General features: G+C 34.3%; 1 non-coding gene across 1 annotated transcript; it reads right to left on the reverse strand.

Annotated features, from left to right (window-relative positions):
• Window positions 1-1,110: 1,110 nt before the first annotated feature.
• Window positions 1,111-1,217, reverse strand: LOC128032242 (small nucleolar RNA R71). The gene has a single exon (XR_008188370.1). It is a non-coding gene; the product is annotated as a small nucleolar RNA R71 (small nucleolar RNA).
• Window positions 1,218-5,791: the final 4,574 nt, after the last annotated feature.

Here is a 5,791-nt window from a genome sequence, read left to right on the forward strand (position 1 = left end):
TAGAACTCTTCTGTGCAGTAAAGTAGATATGATTTTGTCAAGGCATTATTGACAGTCAGGGTCGATTCTAGGTAATCCCGACCTTCCGAATCAACATCATTCTATTCTTATCCTTTGTCGTAGTATCTTTGTCACAACATACTTAGTTGCTTATTTCTTTTTTTACATTCTATTTGGATAATCACTCTCGTTATTACCATTACATTTCTGCTTTCACTTTTGCCATAGCATTTCTAGTTTTTCATTAATTCCACGTATTGCTTACATCATTACTTCACTAATTGTCATTGCACATTTATCATTGACTTTTGCCATAGCATTAACCTCATTTTATTATAAACTTAACCACTTTTGTGCCTCGATCCAATCCTCGTGAGAATGATACTCACTCATCACTTTATTACTTGATTTGATGTGTATACTTGCACAAAATCGCATATCATTTTACACACGACAAGTTTTTGGCACCGTTGCCAGGGATCGGTAATTTGGTGAAATTTGGTTTTGTTATTTTACTTAGTAGTCTTATTTAACTTAGTGTATTTACCTTTTACAGGTTTGCCATTAGTGCATGAGAAGAGGTATTCTTTCAACATAGAATACCTTTTTGATCCAAAGATTGACAGGACCTTGCAGAGAAAGAGAAAAGAATTGAGAAAAATGGTTGGAAACATGAATGATCTTAATGGTAATCCAAATGATCACAATGAAAATTCCCCCATTGGACGTGTGGTGGATGATTCAGGTAGGCCAATTATAGAGCATCTCATCCCAATGCTGGATGATCCGAATCAAGGGACAGTTAGACCAACTATACAAGGTCAACAATTCTAGTTGAAACTGGTAATGTTCTAGATGTTACAAACCGTCGGATAGTTCGATGGACTACCTAAAGATTCAATATTACATTTAAGACTTTTTCTAGAAGTCTGTGACTCATTAAGACAACAGGGTGTTCCTAAAGATGCCCTACGACTTAAACTGTTTCTATATTCTTTAAGAGATCATGCGAAAGTATGGCTAAATGCTTTTCCGTCGGGAATAGTAGCATCATGGAATGATCTTTGCCAGAGATTCTTGCTTCGGTATAACCCGCATACTTTGAATGCCAAGTTGAGAAATGATATTACATCTTTTCGACAATTAGAGGATGAAACATTATGTGAAGCTTGGGAATGATTTAACGATTTAATTCAGAAGTGTCCGATGTATGGATTTCAGCACTGGACTCAAATGGACATGTTTCACAATGAGTTGAATACACACACAAGAATGGTAGTTGATGCGTCTGCTAATGGTACTTTGCTGGACAAAACTTATAATAAAGCATACAAGATATTGGAAAAGATTGCCAACAATGATTACCATTATCTGACCATGAGAATTGGGATGGATAAGAGAGCTGCTAGTACGATCGAGCTTGATGCAATTACTTCGTTAACAACCTAGGTATCTTCTCTAGCTAATATGATTAAAACCATGAAAAATCCAACTATAGTCCATAAGGTGAAACTAGCAGAATTGTCATGTGTTTGACGAATGCTCATCAAACCTAGCGTCAGTGTACTACATGGGTAATTTTAATTGGAATAATAACCCCTATTTCAACACTTACAATCCGTGGTGGAAACAATATCTGAATTTTTGTTGGAATAATCAAGGTGCGAGGAGTTCACACAATGTTGCAAGACAAAATATCCACAATGCACCACCTCATTATAATCATCTTATGCCGAGGTAAAATGTTCAGCAAGGTCAGGTATCATCTTCTAATTCTATTGAAGACTTGTTGAAAGAATATATGGCAAAAAATGATGTCATAATTCAGAATCAGGCTGCATCTTTCCAAGCTCTTGAAAATCAAATGGGGCAAATAGCAAATGCTCTAAATTTAAGGCCACAAGGAGTATTACCGAGTGATACCAAGAATCCAAGAACACAAGGCAAGGAGGATTGCAAAGCAATCACCCTTAGAAGTGGAACTCAAATGAGTAATATTGTTCACGATGCCGTAGCAGGAGAGGGTAATGCAAGTAATAATCAGGTAAAGATCCCAAGACCATCTGAAAAGCATACAACATCTGAAAGGGATAAGCATGAAAATATTATGGTAAAATCAGATCATATTGCCACAAGAAAACAATATCAACAACCTGAAGGAAGAGCACCTCTACATTTTTCTCAGTGATTCCATAATTACAAATAAGATGCTCAGTTTAAAATAATTTTGGAGGTTTTAAAGCAACTCCATATTAGCATACCACTAGTAGAAGCTTTCGAGCAAATGACCAACTACGTGAAATTTATAAAAGATATACTGTCAAAGAAGCACAGATTGGGAGAATTTTAGATTATTGCTCTCACTGAAGGATGCACAACAATGTTGATGAATAAGCTGCCTCCATAGTTGAAGGACCAAGAGAGTTTCACTATCCCCTGTTTAATTAGAAATCATTATATTGGTAAAGCGTTATGTGATTTAGGAGCGAGTATAAATCTAATCCCTATGTTTATTTTCAGGAAGCTAGGAATTGGGAAAGCAAGACCTACCATAGTAACGTTGCAATTGGCTAACCTATCTTACGCCCATCCATAAGGTAAAATTGAATATGTATTGGTAAAATTAGATAAATTTATCTTTCCTGCAGATTTCCTTATTTTATAATTTGAATCTGACAATGATGTGTCAATTATTCTTGGAAGACCTTTCCTTGCTACTGGCAGGACTTTAGTTGATGTGTAGAAAGGTGAATTGACCATGAGGATGAATGATCAACAGATCACATTCAATGTATTTAATGTGCTGAAATCTGCTGATGATAATGAAGAATTCTTTGCCATTGACTTGATAGAAACAACAGTGGTGGAACAATTCACAAGATTTTGCCACAGCAATTTTGATAGTGATGAAGACTCATTTTAGTGGAGACCCTTGTGCATTTTGTTGGCGCAAAATAGACATTTCAATTTTGATGAACAATGGTTGGTAGCTCATGTATATCCGCATGGAGCTGTTGATGTCAAGGACATGAAAACAGGGGACATATTTAAAGTTAATGGACAATGCTTGAAGCACTACTAGGGTGCTCATGTAGAGCGGGACAAACAATCCATTGATCTTCAAGATGTTTAACTTTAACATCTTGAAAATTCTTTATATTTTTATTTCATTCTGTTGATTTAAATTTCTTTTATTTATTTCATTTCCATTGTATAATAAAATGTAGGAGAGAAGGGGTCGGTGACGCAAAGCCCGTTGAGACGAATCCTGCTAATAAAGAGAATGCACCCAAAGCATCAGAGGAAGAACCAGAGAAAACAGAGTCTATCAATATTGAGACTGACCGTGAGGACAAAGAGGAAGCAGAGGTACAAGGTTTCTACTAGTAAATCAACCCGTCGGACAGAATGAAGTATCTACAATACAGTCTAAGCAAGGAAAGTTTTCTTTTTCTTTCATACATATTGCATTGCATATGTTTTGCCATGACATTGTCTGTATATAGATAGTTTGCATATATCTATTCATGCATTAAGGACAATGCATCCCTTAGGTTTGGGGGTGTATTGTGCATTTAGGTTGCATTACGTATCTAGCATGTATGTTCATCCTAGTTGATGCGATCCCGGTCGCATCATGTTACGACACAACTCGATCCTACCGAGATTGGCCCAAAATCGAAGGGCCCAAGTGCAAAATAAAGTTTTTAATTTCAGTTTTTCAACTTGGCTGCTGGAAAATAAGGACTTTGATTCATTAATTTTTAGTTATTTTAGTTTGTGTTTCTAATTATGTCATAGTTTGCACATCATTAATATGTGTTATGCATTTAATAAAGTCATGCATTATGTAACTTTCATGTTAGTTAAGTTTTCATCATTAAATTAAGTCAAGTTTGTTTAATTATGTAACTTTCATGTTAGTTAAATTTGCATTTCAAAACCATGCATTTAAGCATCTTAGTTTAATAAATGAGTTGTTGGACATTTATTCAACTCATCTTAGTTTTAATTAATAAGTGTTTTGTTGAACTTTACTTAATAAATGTTGTTCTTAATTAATCTAGTTCCTAGGATTATTTATTGATGTATGAGTTAAGTTCATTTAATTATGCTTCTTTAATTAAATTAGTTGTTGGAATAATTATTGCATATATGTTTTAGTTCATTTATTTAAGTAAGTTTAATGTGTGTTATGATTAATAAGTGATTTCATGTGTTTAATAAACTCATTTTAATGTGTTTATTGCAGGTGACTTTTCAGCTCATAGTGGTTACAATTTAAGGCTATTATACATTGAATTAAGTGGTTGTTTAAGTTATGTTCAGTTACAATTAAATGGGTTGTTATAAAGGAAGCTTAAAAATCATTAAAGGAGTTTTTAAGGAGCATTTTATGCCCTTTAAAATTCGACAGCAACCCTTCTTCTTCCAGCCATTTTTTGGAGCTTTCAAGAGAATTTAATCAAGCCTTTTAAATGTCATTAAGGAGCTGGTTAAAAGATGGTGTCTATTCAGCTGGCCAAGGACAACTCAAGAGTCATTTTTAATCCATTAAAGACATTCAAATCAGCTGAATTGAAGTAATTTAATAGAAGGAGTTATTTGGTTCAAGCATAAGAAAAGACATGAGTTTTTATGGCACATTAAGTTGGATGTTTTTGACTATTCGGTTACCTTGTTCTAGCATTATAAATAGATGTAATCGGCCTTAGAGAATGGACTTTTTCTGAATATACATGAAATCTTTGAATTGTGAGTTATCCAATTCTTTTTGTTCTTACGGAATTGATTTGACTTATCGAGCTTAGCTTGTGGCGTCTATCTTTTCTTTGTTTACCGAACTTATCACCTTTGGTGTGGCGTTCAATATACCTTTGGTTCCTATCATAGTTGATAGAGGGTCAAGGTTCCTTGCTATTTCTTTAAACCGATAAACACCTAAGAACCATTTTGAGATTCGGGTCAACAATCCATTATTGTTGGTTCATTCTCGTTCTTAGCCAATTAATTCGTTATTGTTTCTTATCTATTTTGTCTACCGCTTTTGTTTGAAGCCATTATCTCTATTTTGTTTACTTTAAACTGAAACAAATCTATCCTACTCAATTCATGATCGGGCATCACTAACGACTCGAATCAATCATGAAATGAGTTCGTATCAAATTGGTATCAGAGCTAGCGAATTTGGAGTAAGAATTGACGTTTTCGGCATTACGGTATAGTAGTTTCTTCGAAAAAAATTAAAAAAATTCAAAAAATTCAAAAAAAATAAAATTTAGTTTCCATTCAAATTCAAAAGATTGGATATCAAGTTGTGAAAAAAAATATTTCATGAAAAAAAAGAAAACAAGCTAGTTTTGAATTTTTTTTGTTTATTGCCCAAATTTCTGTCATTACTATCTTCTACTATTCTGCACACCCAACCCTTTTCATTTCTTTGTTTCAAGCCTACCTTTCATGTCCTACAATATCCTTACCAATCCCAAACATCAAATTTGTAAGCCGAACCACAACAACTGCCTTTTAAGTTTAAATAATTCCTAAGAACTTAGAGAGGAGGAGTGAGTTGATAGAGGCAAGAGAGTAGTGAGACTAATCGAGAGTATAAAAGCCAAGTATGTGAGATTTCTTTGTGAGTGGATAGGGAGGTTTTTTGTTGTGAGTTCTTAAAAAAATGTCACGAAGTCCGGAAAGAAATTTAAATGTGGAAGGTAGGTTCCGTCCTGTAAGAAACTTTGGAAGAGGTGTGCCAGATTTTACACTCCAAGCCTTTACGTGCAAAATGGAG

The sequence above is a fragment of the Gossypium raimondii genome, chromosome 8 (assembly GCF_025698545.1).
Source record: "Gossypium raimondii isolate GPD5lz chromosome 8, ASM2569854v1, whole genome shotgun sequence".
NCBI lineage: Eukaryota > Viridiplantae > Streptophyta > Magnoliopsida > Malvales > Malvaceae > Gossypium > Gossypium raimondii.